The following is a 14,698-nucleotide window of genomic DNA, read 5'->3' on the forward strand; positions in this document are numbered from 1 at the left end:
TTTAATTTTCCTGATATAGCACACCCTTGAGAACTTCTTGGAGATCTGGTCTGGTGCTGGTAAATTCTTTCAGGTTTTGTTTATCTGAGAATGTTCTTGTCTTTTCTTCCCACATGAAAGATAATCTTGCCAGGTACAGTATTCTTGGCTGAAATTGCTTCTCTCTTTAACACTTTGAATATATTTTCCCATTCTTTCCTTGCTCGCATTGTTTCTCCAATGAGAGATCTGCTGTCAGCCTGATGGGATGTCCTTTGTAGGTAACTTGATATTTTTCTCTTGCCAATCTTAATATCTTGTCTTTGTCTGTGGTTTTGGTCAACCTGGCTATAATGTGTCTTGGAGAAGACCTTCATGGGTTGATTCTGTTTGGGGTCTTTTGTACTTCCTGGGACTGGATCTTTGAACGCCTCTCTAGGTTTGGAAAGTTTTCTTGCAGGATTTCATGGAATAGATTATCAATGCCCTTATGGGTCTCTTCACCTTCTAGAATGCTAATTATCCAGATGTTTGGACATTTGATGATATCTAGTACTTCTCATATATTATTCTCAAATTTTGGGGCCATTTTCTCAGTCTTCGTGGTGGATTTTTCTAGGCCAGAAATTATCTCTTCTATGTCTGAGATTCTATTTTCTGTATGATCTAGTCTGCTTTTAATACTTTCAAGGGAGATTTTGACTTCCTGTATTATAGACTTCATCTCTAACAGTTCCATTTGATTCTTTTGTAAAGTGTGTAATTCCTCTTTTAGATCTTGTAATAATTTCCTCATCTCCCGGAACTCGTCAACTTCTTTCTCCTTTCTCTTTAGCAGTTCATTGTCTCTCTTCTCTTCCATCTCTGTTAGCTTTGCTTTTATGAATGCTCTAAATTCTTTATCAGACATTTCCATGATTTTCACTGAACTGCTTGTGGATGAAGAGGAGTTATTCTTTTCCCTTGGAGGAGAGGTATTTTCTTGCTTTCCCATATTTCTCGTGGTCCTGCAGTGATTTCTTGTCATCTGATGGATGATGTGTTTGTTTCTAATTCTTGAAGTTCAGTCTGAATGTTCAGGACCAAGCAGAAAGAGGTGATCTGGAATCTCTTTGCCATTCTGTTGTAATCACGTGTTCACAGGAGCCGTGAGGAATCCTCTTCTGAAGGCCTCACCTCTCCTGCCTGGGTCTTCATTGTTTTTTTGTTTTTTGTTTTTTGGTTTTTGGGTTTTTTTTGGAGAGGTTTTCGCTATAGGGCGTGTGTGCTCGCCAGACAGACAGAGAGAGACAGAGAGACAGAAAGCAAGAAATCACCCCGCTGGGGGATGGTCATGCAGCAATCCCTTCTCCTCCCTTCTCCTCTCGGGATCTTGGGCACACACGCACACACGCCCGGCATGAGTTTTAAGCCACTGGGTCCGGGACGCAAACCGCGATCGACTACATGGGAGTCCAGCGGCATAGCCATTACGCTAACTGCTGGTTCCCCTTCATTGTGTTTTTAATCATAAGTACATTGTTCATTTCTAGACATTTTTCTTGGTTCTGTTTCCTATTTGCCTGCTCGTTTTTCATGAATTCTTATTCTTTAATTACTCTCTCCTTTCCTGTTTAAATTTCTATAAAAAGTATACACTTTTGAAGTTTACTTTCAAACAACCCCAGTAACTACAATATTTAGTGATTTGACTTAGTGTGTTATGTTGTTCTGCTAACACTATGGACTTATAGTCACTTGTTTTCTTATGTGTATAGTGAATTTTAATTATGATCTCATGGTCCCTGAAGATTCATCTATGATAATTCTTTTTTTTTCTTTTTTTTGAGAAGTTGTTTTGTTTTGTTTTGTTTTGTTTTGCTATAGGGCACATGCACTCACCAGAAAGACAGAGATAGAAAGACAAAAAGAGAGAAATCACCTCCTAGGGGGGATGGCCATGCCACAATCCCTTCTCCTCCTTTCTCCTCTTGGGATCTTGAGCATGCACGCACATGCACCCAGTATGATTTTAAGCCACCGGGTCCGGGACTAGAACCACAGCCAACTACATGGAAGTCCAGCAACATAGCCATTACACTAACTGCTGGTCCCAATAATTCTTTAACCTAGTAGTTTAAATGCATCCCTTCAGATAAAAATCATGTTTGTTGCTTTCCAGTTATCAGTGGATAATTATTCCAGTGACAACTGGAATTTACAAATTATGAATTTTTCTAGCCTTGTTAATGATTGCACTTTTTTTTCTTTCAATTTCTCCAAAAAAACTTTCCTTTTATTTTTTATTTTACTTGCCAAAGCCAAAACAGACAGTCTCCTTATGGAAGACAGGTTTTTTGTTTGTTTGTTTGTTTGTTTGTTTTCCCCAAGACACCAACTAAGGGTATTAACTTCAGCTTTATATTGAGAAACAGGGAATAGAGAACAGGGGTCCCTGATCTGCAATGCCATTTTCTTTGGGTTACAGGCTTTGTATTCTATTTTCTGTATATGAACTTTTAAACCCTACAGTTTAGTTTACAAGAATTCACCAGGTGCCTTCAAAGCCTAAAACAACTTCCATTTCTCTTTAGTTTTTGAGAGATTTTTGGCTATAGGGCATGTGCACTTGCTGGAGAGACAGAAAGTGTGAAATCACGCCCCAGAGGGGAAGGCCTTACTGCAATCCCTTCTCCTCTCAGAAATTTGGGCATGCACACACACATGCCCAGTGTGAGCTTCAGGCCACTGGTTAGAGACTCAAAGCATGGTCAATCACGTAAGAGTCTAGCACCTTAACCACTATGACGCCTGCTGGTTCCCACTTCCAGTTCTCTTTTATCTCCATTCCTTCTCACTGATTCTGGACACCAGTTACTTCCTATACTTTGACCTTACTTTAGTCATTCAACTGAAAAATAAACTTAAAATTATTTTTTTAAAGGATTCTAGAGACCATCAACTGGCATAGTGGTTAAGGCATTGGACTACCAGTTCAAGCCCCAGATTTCAATGCTGAAATCACACAAGGCATGTGTGCATGCCTGCCCACAATCCTGAGAGGAGAATGGAGGACAAGGGATTTGTGCATGGACATTCCCCTCTGGGGGGAGGGATGGAGGAGTTATTTCTTACTTTCCAAGTATCTGTGTCTCTCTCTGTCTCTCTCCAGTGAATACATGAGTCCTATGGCAAAAACCTTAAAAAAAAAAAAAAAAAGTAAGTGTCCATATTTATCATTCTCTTCTGCAGAAAGGATTGATCCACATATATATATTTTTTTTTTCTTTTGGGGGGGGAGATTTTCGCTATAGGGCGCGTGCGCTTGCCAGACAGAGAGAGACATAGAGACATAAAGCGAGGAATCACCCCCCCCAGGGGGGATGGTCATGCCACAATCCCTTCTCCTCCATTATCCTCTCGGGATCTTGGGCACGCACGCACACGTGCCCAGCATGAGTTTTAAGCCACCGGGTCCGGGACACGAACCGTGGTCGACTACGTGGGAGTCCAGCGACATAGCCATTACGCTAACTGCTGGTTCCCCACATATATTATTAAGGTAGGTTATGTTAAAGGGAAGAGGAAAAGAAATACTACAAAGAATTTCTTTATGTTGCTTTGTAGTTTTATATAAATTATATAAATTTGGGAGATAAAGTTAATGGAACTTTTGCAAAATAACTGCAATATAGAGAAAACATTATTTTAAATGTATACGATCCATTAACTTTTCTAGGTACTAGAATCCTTGAAGTGAGCCAAACTACAGAAAGTTACATATTTTGTACACTACGGTTATCCCTGATAAAGTAATGTTTACCTTTAACTTTTATCAAATGTCATCATATTGTCAAGCCATATGAAATTTAGTATTTTATCAGTTATAAAAATGTGATTGAGGTCAGTTTTTATTACCTCACTTGCTGCCCTCAAGGAATTATATGATGGCTTAAAGACAAATTTTGAAAGCCAGCTATGGCCACAAGGTTTGAGCCTTATGATGTATATAATTATGTTCTCCTTTTTATTTGATCCTGGTATTTTATTTCTTTTTTGTCACTTTCATTTTGGTTTGCTGTGTTATAAGTTGCCTCAAATCCTCAAAGGAAAAGAAAAAGAGGCAAATAGGTATTTTTAAATGAATGTGTTGACCAGAGGAGAATTATGAATTTCAAAGTTCAGTTTTTCAGAGATATTATCAAGCTGAGTAATAATGATTGAACCACTTGTCCTATGGGTCTTTTCAGGTCACAGAGAGTGACTGGGAAATCTGAGAAAAATATGTCGATAGGATTTCTAATGAAAGAGATTACTCTGTATAGGCAAGTGAAGAACTGCCATGACCAAATCTATAACAGTTAAATTTAAATTTGAAAGCAAAGTTATAATTAATCAACCCTTTTATAATAAATAATCTCAAATACAAGAGGGGGATCAGTGATATTATTGTTATTTGATCAACCATGCTATTCAATTTTGTGCTAACATTTTATTTATTAAATAATATACACAGACCAGCCAGGGGCACGGTGGTTAAGATGGTTGGATCTCACATGGCTGACTGTGTGGTTCAAGTCTCAGACCTGGTGGCTTGAAAAACGTGCCAGACACGTGCATGTGCCCAAAATGCTGACAGGAGAAGAGAGGAAAAGGGATTACAGAACGGTCATCCCCTCTCACAGGGCACTCTCTCTCTCTCTCTCTCTTTCCAGTAAGCTCACACACTCTATAGCAAATTGAAGTAATAGTTATAAAATATAAAAAGGCAAATGACAAAAATAAAAATGTATTTGTGTATACTAGAATAAGCCTTAAATGAATTCCTTGAATTTTTTCCTTTTTCTTTTTTCCTTTTTAGTGACAGAAAGTGTATACACAAATGCGAAAGAAAGAGAGAAAGTACTCTTGACAGGGTCTCATCACACCACAATCTGCTTTCTCCAACCCTCCAGCTCCTGAGGTTCTTCACATAATGACAAGTTTTAGAGTAATTGAGAGTGAAGCAATTGTTATTAATTTGAACTTTCTTACAGTATGGCATAAAAAGGCAGTGCATACACATGGAAACAAAATAAAGAAGAAAATAAGTAGATCAAGATTCAAGTCTGGGGGCCAGCAGGTGACACAGTGGTTAAGCTGTTGAATTCCCACATGGCCAACCATGATTCAAGTCCTTGACCTGATGGCTTGCTTTCTCACCTTCCTTTCCCTCTTTCTCTGTCTCCCTCTGGGGAGCACATGTACCCTATAGCAAATTAAAATAATAATAATAATAACAAAATAAAATAAAGTAATTTTTTAAAAAAAGATTCAGTTCTAATCAGACTGAAACTTGAGCAAATCATACAACTTGACTCTTCCTCAATTTCTTCATGTGCAAACAGAAGTTACCAACATCATTGCTTCCACCTCATTGGATTATAGTGAAGGAAGGCACACACACAATATTGTAAAGAGGATTATTTCACTTCTAAAATAAAGGAAAATAGCATTTACCATTAATGCTGAGTGTTTCATCTACATTATCATATTTAATCCACATTCCAGCTCTATTAGGTAAATGCTATTATCCCTAATTCACAAACGAGAGTACAGAGGTTCAAATTTTCATTGCTTCAGCAATGCAGGATTTCAAAACTAAGACTGTGTAAGTGATTAACACATCTATACTTTGACCTTACTTTAGTCATTCAACTGAAAAATAAACTTAAAATTATTTTTTTAAAGGATTCTAGAGACCATCAACTGATGGACATTCCCCTCTGGGGGGAGGGATGGAGGAGTTATTTCTTACTTTCCAAGTATCTGTGTCTCTCTCTGTCTCTCTCCAGTGAATACATGAGTCCTATGGCAAAAACCTTAAAAAAAAAAAAAAAAAGTAAGTGTCACATCTAGCATATTTATCATTCTCTTCTGCAGAAAGGATTGATCCACATATATATATTTTTTTTTTCTTTTGGGGGGGGAGATTTTCGCTATAGGGCGCGTGCGCTTGCCAGACAGAGAGAGACATAGAGACATAAAGCGAGGAATCACCCCCCCCAGGGGGGATGGTCATGCCACAATCCCTTCTCCTCCATTATCCTCTCGGGATCTTGGGCACGCACGCACACGTGCCCAGCATGAGTTTTAAGCCACCGGGTCCGGGACACGAACCGTGGTCGACTACGTGGGAGTCCAGCGACATAGCCATTACGCTAACTGCTGGTTCCCCACATATATTATTAAGGTAGGTTATGTTAAAGGGAAGAGGAAAAGAAATACTACAAAGAATTTCTTTATGTTGCTTTGTAGTTTTATATAAATTATATAAATTTGGGAGATAAAGTTAATGGAACTTTTGCAAAATAACTGCAATATAGAGAAAACATTATTTTAAATGTATACGATCCATTAACTTTTCTAGGTACTAGAATCCTTGAAGTGAGCCAAACTACAGAAAGTTACATATTTTGTACACTACGGTTATCCCTGATAAAGTAATGTTTACCTTTAACTTTTATCAAATGTCATCATATTGTCAAGCCATATGAAATTTAGTATTTTATCAGTTATAAAAATGTGATTGAGGTCAGTTTTTATTACCTCACTTGCTGCCCTCAAGGAATTATATGATGGCTTAAAGACAAATTTTGAAAGCCAGCTATGGCCACAAGGTTTGAGCCTTATGATGTATATAATTATGTTCTCCTTTTTATTTGATCCTGGTATTTTATTTCTTTTTTGTCACTTTCATTTTGGTTTGCTGTGTTATAAGTTGCCTCAAATCCTCAAAGGAAAAGAAAAAGAGGCAAATAGGTATTTTTAAATGAATGTGTTGACCAGAGGAGAATTATGAATTTCAAAGTTCAGTTTTTCAGAGATATTATCAAGCTGAGTAATAATGATTGAACCACTTGTCCTATGGGTCTTTTCAGGTCACAGAGAGTGACTGGGAAATCTGAGAAAAATATGTCGATAGGATTTCTAATGAAAGAGATTACTCTGTATAGGCAAGTGAAGAACTGCCATGACCAAATCTATAACAGTTAAATTTGAAAGCAAAGTTATAATTAATCAACCCTTTTATAATAAATAATCTCAAATACAAGAGGGGGATCAGTGATATTATTGTTATTTGATCAACCATGCTATTCAATTTTGTGCTAACATTTTATTTATTAAATAATATACACAGACCAGCCAGGGGCACGGTGGTTAAGATGGTTGGATCTCACATGGCTGACTGTGTGGTTCAAGTCTCAGACCTGGTGGCTTGAAAAACGTGCCAGACACGTGCATGTGCCCAAAATGGTGCTGACAGAAGAGAGGAAAAGGGATTACAGAACGGTCATCCCCTCTCACAGGGCACTCTCTCTCTCTCTCTCTCTTTCCAGTAAGCTCACACACTCTATAGCAAATTGAAGTAATAGTTATAAAATATAAAAAGGCAAATGACAAAAATAAAAATGTATTTGTGTATACTAGAATAAGCCTTAAATGAATTCCTTGAATTTTTTCCTTTTTCTTTTTTCCTTTTTAGTGACAGAAAGTGTATACACAAATGCGAAAGAAAGAGAGAAAGTACTCTTGACAGGGTCTCATCACACCACAATCTGCTTTCTCCAACCCTCCAGCTCCTGAGGTTCTTCACATAATGACAAGTTTTAGAGTAATTGAGAGTGAAGCAATTGTTATTAATTTGAACTTTCTTACAGTATGGCATAAAAAGGCAGTGCATACACATGGAAACAAAATAAAGAAGAAAATAAGTAGATCAAGATTCAAGTCTGGGGGCCAGCAGGTGACACAGTGGTTAAGCTGTTGAATTCCCACATGGCCAACCATGATTCAAGTCCTTGACCTGATGGCTTGCTTTCTCACCTTCCTTTCCCTCTTTCTCTGTCTCCCTCTGGGGAGCACATGTACCCTATAGCAAATTAAAATAATAATAATAATAACAAAATAAAATAAAGTAATTTTTTAAAAAAAGATTCAGTTCTAATCAGACTGAAACTTGAGCAAATCATACAACTTGACTCTTCCTCAATTTCTTCATGTGCAAACAGAAGTTACCAACATCATTGCTTCCACCTCATTGGATTATAGTGAAGGAAGGCACACACACAATATTGTAAAGAGGATTATTTCACTTCTAAAATAAAGGAAAATAGCATTTACCATTAATGCTGAGTGTTTCATCTACATTATCATATTTAATCCACATTCCAGCTCTATTAGGTAAATGCTATTATCCCTAATTCACAAACGAGAGTACAGAGGTTCAAATTTTCATTGCTTCAGCAATGCAGGATTTCAAAACTAAGACTGTGTAAGTGATTAACACATTTACGGTACCCAGGAAAGTTCTTTTCAGGGGAAAGGTACTCAATAGATGTAACAGCTTTATTTATGGCTTAATACAGAAGTCAATACTTTAAGTTAATCAATCACTTTTGGGTTTCTACTCTACATCTTACAAATCTTCTTGAAACTTAAATCGTTTGGGAGAGTTCATGAGGCTAAGACTTTAATAAGGAAAGGCTTTACTTAATGTAAGTTATTGGTCATTGCCATAACTGCAACTTAAAGGAAAAGGAAACAAGCTTACTGCTAACAAGTACGAGACCAGTCTTTAGTACTGCGGTTTAAGAGACCAACCGAGGTGTTTTATCATTGGGACACCATCACGGTTTTCCATTTAGACGCTGGGTTACGAGAGTGAACAGAAGAGCTCACCAAAATTACCACTTCTCAAGATTGAGACCCCCCCCCACATCTGTTCACACACCCCACTGCTTTTTCCCAAGCGCAGGCATAACAATTAGAAACTCTGAAACAGAAAACATAAAAAAGAGTGTAATCATTGACAAGTGGCAGAAATAAGAGTCTTAAGTCCACACCTCTAGAATCCCCTTTTAAGCACATCCAGGTGAAAAAAGCCATTGGTACCGGGAGGAGAATCCTTAGCATTTCCATCTCCTCAGCCTTCTATGGGAGCTCTTTGCTAAATCTTTGTAATCACATAAAGCCTGAATTTTATTCTTCTTATATAAGAGTTTGACATCGCTTCATTGTCAGACAGCGGTGGTAGTATTTGCCCCTTATTTCCCTGAGAAAAAAATGAATAAGAACCTAAAGAAGTTGATAGCTCTTCTTTTTAATGGAAAGGTTTAATAAATACAATTTTATGTACATGGAGGAAGAAGGATGATAAATTCTCAGGCAGGCCAGCCCTGTCAGGAACAACATCACTCTTAATCCTGCCCAAGCAGACAACGTGATTGTATATCCTCATTAATGCTATAATTGGTATCTGGAATCTGTTCAAAAATGCCGATTTACTTTGTAACAGAGGATTATGGCTGAATTTGGAGTTCTTTATGGTCTGCAGATGCTTGTGAAATTCAAATATAAAAACTGTCAGTTAAACATCTCATGAAAAGCCGTACCTTATACTAATCCAAAGGAACATGAACAAGTGCTTGAGGGGATGAAAATCCACAATATGTTTCGGTAGCTAACCACTTACAGAAACATTAACATTCCTGGACAGGGTTGCTCACTGAGTTTCTAAAGTAACTCAGGAGCTATCAGGATTCAGTTCTTAACAGACTTCAACACAGTAGGGGGAAAATTGTCAGTCACAAGCCTCCAGTATTTATGAATTATTAATGTTGGCTTTCTGGGTATTTTTTTTCAAGTTTTGCTTTTGTGTGCATGTTCAGCTGAGTAATTCAATAGACTGATGGAGACATGAATAGATATGCTAACTAGCACCAGGGTTAACCTTTAAAGTTCGTTAAAGCTGTCAGCTTTCAATGAAATATTTTCACGTTCTTTTTTTGCTCTGTGAACTGGAATATAAACATTATTTGTACACTGGGATCAGAGGTGCTTGGGAGAAAAGGAGACTCCACCCTGGCATCATTTTTTTTTTGATTTTTTTATAACCAAGGAACAACTAATAGATTCATCAAGAAAGATAGTTTTTAAAACATTTCTCATTTATAATGCATGCTGCCAGAACATATTTATGGCCTACCTTTATTACAATATTCCAATCTCTGCCTCAAAAAAAAAATGATGATATGTCCCTATTGCTACAAAACAATAGGAAGAAAAGGATAGGATCTAAAGAACAAAAATGAGAGGTGAGTGCTATACCAATGTGTGGGTTGCAGGAGAGAGAATTTTGGTTTGGGTGTTCTTGTTTGTTTGTTTGTTTGTTTTGCTATAGAGCATGTGCACTTGCCAGGGAGACAGGGAGAGAGAGAGGGTAAGACACAAGAAAAATGAGAAATCACCCTCCAGGGAGGATAACCACATCACAATCCTTTCTCCTTCATTCTTCTCTTGGGATTTTGGGCTTGCATACATGCATACACCTGTGCCCAGGATGTTTTCCAAGCTGCTAGGTTCAGGACTTGAACTGCATGGTCAGTTATGTGTAATCCAGTGCCTTAACCACCACACCACCTGCAAGTCCTAAAAAGCACACCTTACATTCATGGTAAATATGAAATATAAGAGTGGGAACAACTATTTAACAAAATAGGAGATATTTTCGGAAAAACAAGGCTCATCAATAAACAATTTTAAGGTTTTCCAAATCTTCAAGAATTTTCCAACTATATATGCTTGATAAACAAGCCTGAATAATAAAACCCATAATGAAAATCTTCTTGCTTTGGAATTCTTTCTATTACTCATTAAGTATAAAGTTCTCTGCTATCTCATTATGGACTCCTCTGTCACCTCATGTCACATAACGAGCTATACCACTGTCATATGTAATGTCTGCATATTTTAAAGTTCACTTTTCATTTCATTCTCCATTAATGGAGAAATGTAGGAAAATGTGAACTGAAATGTGAAGATATGCTGCTTTTAAAAGTCTTCAATTATAGGAGATAGGCCATATCTAGTGAGTAAGGAAACTAGATCCACATGGCCGACTGCTGTTCAAATCACAGCATTATGTCTTGAAAACCATGCATGCCTGCCCCAAATCCTGATAAGATGGCAGAAGGATTGTAGCGTGATCATGCCTCATTCAGGGTGCTTTCTTGCTTTCTCTCTCTCTCTCCATCTCTCCCTGGCAAGTACACACACCCTCTGATAATTAAAATAAAATCTTTACCTACCCACCAGTTTGCCATGATTCTGTTATTAAGGATATAGAATAAGAAAGTTCCAGCCCCCAGACCCTGCACCAGCCAGGACAGAAACCTGCTAGCCACCTCCAAGTTTTCCTGTTTTGCACGCAGTGGGGTTTTCCATTTTCATCCCAATTTTATTTTTTGTGAAGTGATTTTTTTTTCTTTTTCCTTTTTTCTTCTAGCATTTTTCTTCTTTTTTCTTTGCCTTCTCTCTCTATCTCTCTATTTCTACCTTCTTTTTTTTTCTTTACTTTTCTTACTTCTCAGCCCTTATGCTCTGCTTAGAGATGTTTAGGTGCACAGTAGCTAATCATATGAACATTGTGAGTTTTGGAGAATTCTTTGCACATCACTGTAGGGGTTGCAAAGTTAGTGAAACTCCCCTTCACAAATCTGATTGTAAAACTCCACCTGTGATTCCCACATTTGAGGACTTAGTAAAAGGGAGAAATAGCACAGAATTATTTAATAGTGAGGGAAACACACGAGTTCACAGTCACTGAATCCCTCTCCAAAAAGAAGTGAATACATTACCAAGTGACTAAAAATCGAAGGAAAGCCTCAAGAATGAGAGAATCAAGTAGTACATTCCCACCAAGGGAACAGTGTAACCTGTCATCAAGTAGGGAATATTTAGAGCATATTACCGAAATGCAAGAAAAAGAATTTAGAATATTTATGGCAACAAAATTCTATGAGATGCAAGAGAAAAGAGACATTTAGCTTCAAGAGATAAGAAAATCCTTCCACAATATGAAAGAATATGATACTTTTTAATGGACACCTTAAAACTGTCAGAACTGTTAGACATGAAGGCTTATAATACAGGAAATTAAAATCTTCCTCAACAGTATCAAAAGCAGGCTAAACCATGCAGAAGATTGAATTTTGGAAGTAGAAGAAAAAACCAATTACCTAGAAAAAATTATCAAAAATACTGAGAAAACAGGCAAGAAAACTGAGGATAATACACGAGAAATACTAGATACCATAAAATGCTCAAATATACAAATAATTGGTATCCCAGAAGGTGAAGAAACTAATAAGGGCATTGATAATCTATTCCACAAAATCCTCAAAGAAAACTTTTCAAGTCTAGAGAAGCACTCAAACATCCAGACCCAAGAAATACAAAGAACCCAAGTAGAATCAATCCAAGAAGATCCTCTCCATGCTACATTATAGTTAGATTGACCAAAATGATAGACAAAGACAAGATACTAAGATTGGCAAGAGAGAAATGTCAAATCACTTACTAAGGCTATCCCATCAGGCTAACACCTGATATCTCATCAGAAACAATGCAAGCAAGCAAAGAATGGGGAAATGTATTCAAAATGTTAAATGAAAAACAATTTCAACCAAGAATGCTATATCTGGCAAGATTGTCCTTCATGTGGGAAAAGAAAATAAAAGCATTCTCAGATAAACAAAACCTGATAGATTTACCAACTCCAGACCAGCTCTTCAAGAAATTCTGAAAGGAATACTATACCAAGAAAACTAAAGAGAAACAGACAGCAATAAGAGAACAAAAAAACAACCAGGAATATGGCCAACTTAATGGTAGGGACAAGTCTGCAAATATTGATAATAACATTGAATGTCAATGGATTAAATTCTCCGATCAAGATACACAGACTGGCTGAATGGATTAAAAATCAGAAACCCTCCATCTTCTGCCTACAAGAAACCCATCTCATGGATAAAGACATACATAGACTAAAAGTGAAGGACTGGAAAAAGGTATTCCATGCAAATGGAAACCAAAGAAAAGCAGGAGTTGCTATACTGATTTCGGACAAAATAGGCTTCAAGAAAAAAAAAAATAAGAAGAAAAGACAAACAAGGGCATTATATAGTAATAAAAGGGCTAATTCACCCAGAAGATATAATGTTCATAAATATCTATGCACTGAAATCAGGAGCACCCAAATATGTAAAAGAGAGATGGCTAGATCTAAAAGGAGGGATAGACTTTAACACCATAATTGTTAGAGATTTCAACACCCCATTATCTCCTTTAGACAGGTCAACAAGACAAAAAATAAGCAAAGAGATTCAGGACCTCAAGGATAGCATAAATCAAATGGGCTTGATAGACATCCATAGAACTTTCCACCCCAAAACAAAATATACATTTTTCTCAGCCTGCATGGTACTTTCTCAAAGATTAATCACATGATAGGGCACAAAACCAGCCTTTACAGATTCAAAGGCATAGAAACTATATCCACCATGATGGATATTAATCTCAGGAAAAGCCGTCGAAAATAAACAAATACATGGAAACTAAATAACCTACTTCTGAATGACTCCATGACTACTGCAGAGATTAAGACAGAAATCAAAAGATTCATGGAAACTAATGATAATGAGTACACAAGTTTCCATAATCCATGGGATACTGCAAAAGCAGTCATAAAAGGGAAGTTCATAGCAATTTGTGTGCAACAAAAAGATGGAAAGGTGGCAAAAGAAGAACCTAACACCATGCCTCAGGGAATTGTAAAAAGAACAACAAAAAAAATCCAAAAAATGCCAGGAGGAAAAAAAATAATAAAGATTCTAATACAAATAAATGAAATAAAAAATAAGTCAACTATATAGAAAATAAATGAAATCAAAAGCTGATTCTTTGAAAAGATAAACAAGATTGACACATCATTAGCCAGAATAATTAAGAAGAAGAGAGAAAGGAACCAGAGAAGTCAAATCCACAACAAATGAGGCAACATTACAACAGATATAACAGAAATATAAAACATCATGAGAGGATACTATGAGCGACTCTATGCCAACAAAGAAGAAAACCTGGATGAGATGGACAAATTCCTGGACACATATAATCTGCCAAGATTGACTCAGGAGGACATAGAAAGCTTAATATACCAATAACAAGCAATGAGGTTGAATCAGTAATAAATAACCTCCCAACAAATAAAAGTCCAGGACACGATGGTTTCACTGCCAAATTTTTCAAAACTTTTAAACAAGAGGTAACCCCCATTCTACGCACACTGTTTCTAGAGATCCAAAAGGAAAGAACCCTTTCAAATTCATTCTAGGAAGCCTCCATTACCCTCATTCCGAAAATGGATAAGGATACAACAAAAAAGGAAAACTACAGACCTATATCCATGATGAATATAGATGCAAAAATTCTCAACAAGATACTTGCTAACCATATTCAACAGTATATAAAAAAGGTTATTCATTATGACCAGATAGGCATTATTCCAGGAATGCAAGGGTGGTTCAGTATATGCAAAACCATAAATATAATACACCATATTAACAGAAAGAAAGATAAAAACCATATGATCATTTCAATTGATGCCAGAAAAGCATTCAATAAAATACCATATGCCTTTATGATCAAGACTCTCAGTAAAATTATGTTCCTCAGCATAATAAAAGCCATTTATGAAAATACTACAGCTAACATTATATTGAATGGGGAAAAGCTGAAAGCTTCTCCACTAAAATTGGGTACAAGACAAGGCTGCCCACTTTCTCTGCTCCTATTCAATATAGTACTAGAAGTTCTAGCTAATGAGAACAGACAAGAGAAAGAAATAAAAGGCATTCCAATA

This window comes from Tupaia chinensis, unplaced genomic scaffold, assembly GCF_000334495.1.
Source record: "Tupaia chinensis unplaced genomic scaffold, TupChi_1.0 Scaffold000147_1, whole genome shotgun sequence".
NCBI lineage: Eukaryota > Metazoa > Chordata > Mammalia > Scandentia > Tupaiidae > Tupaia > Tupaia belangeri.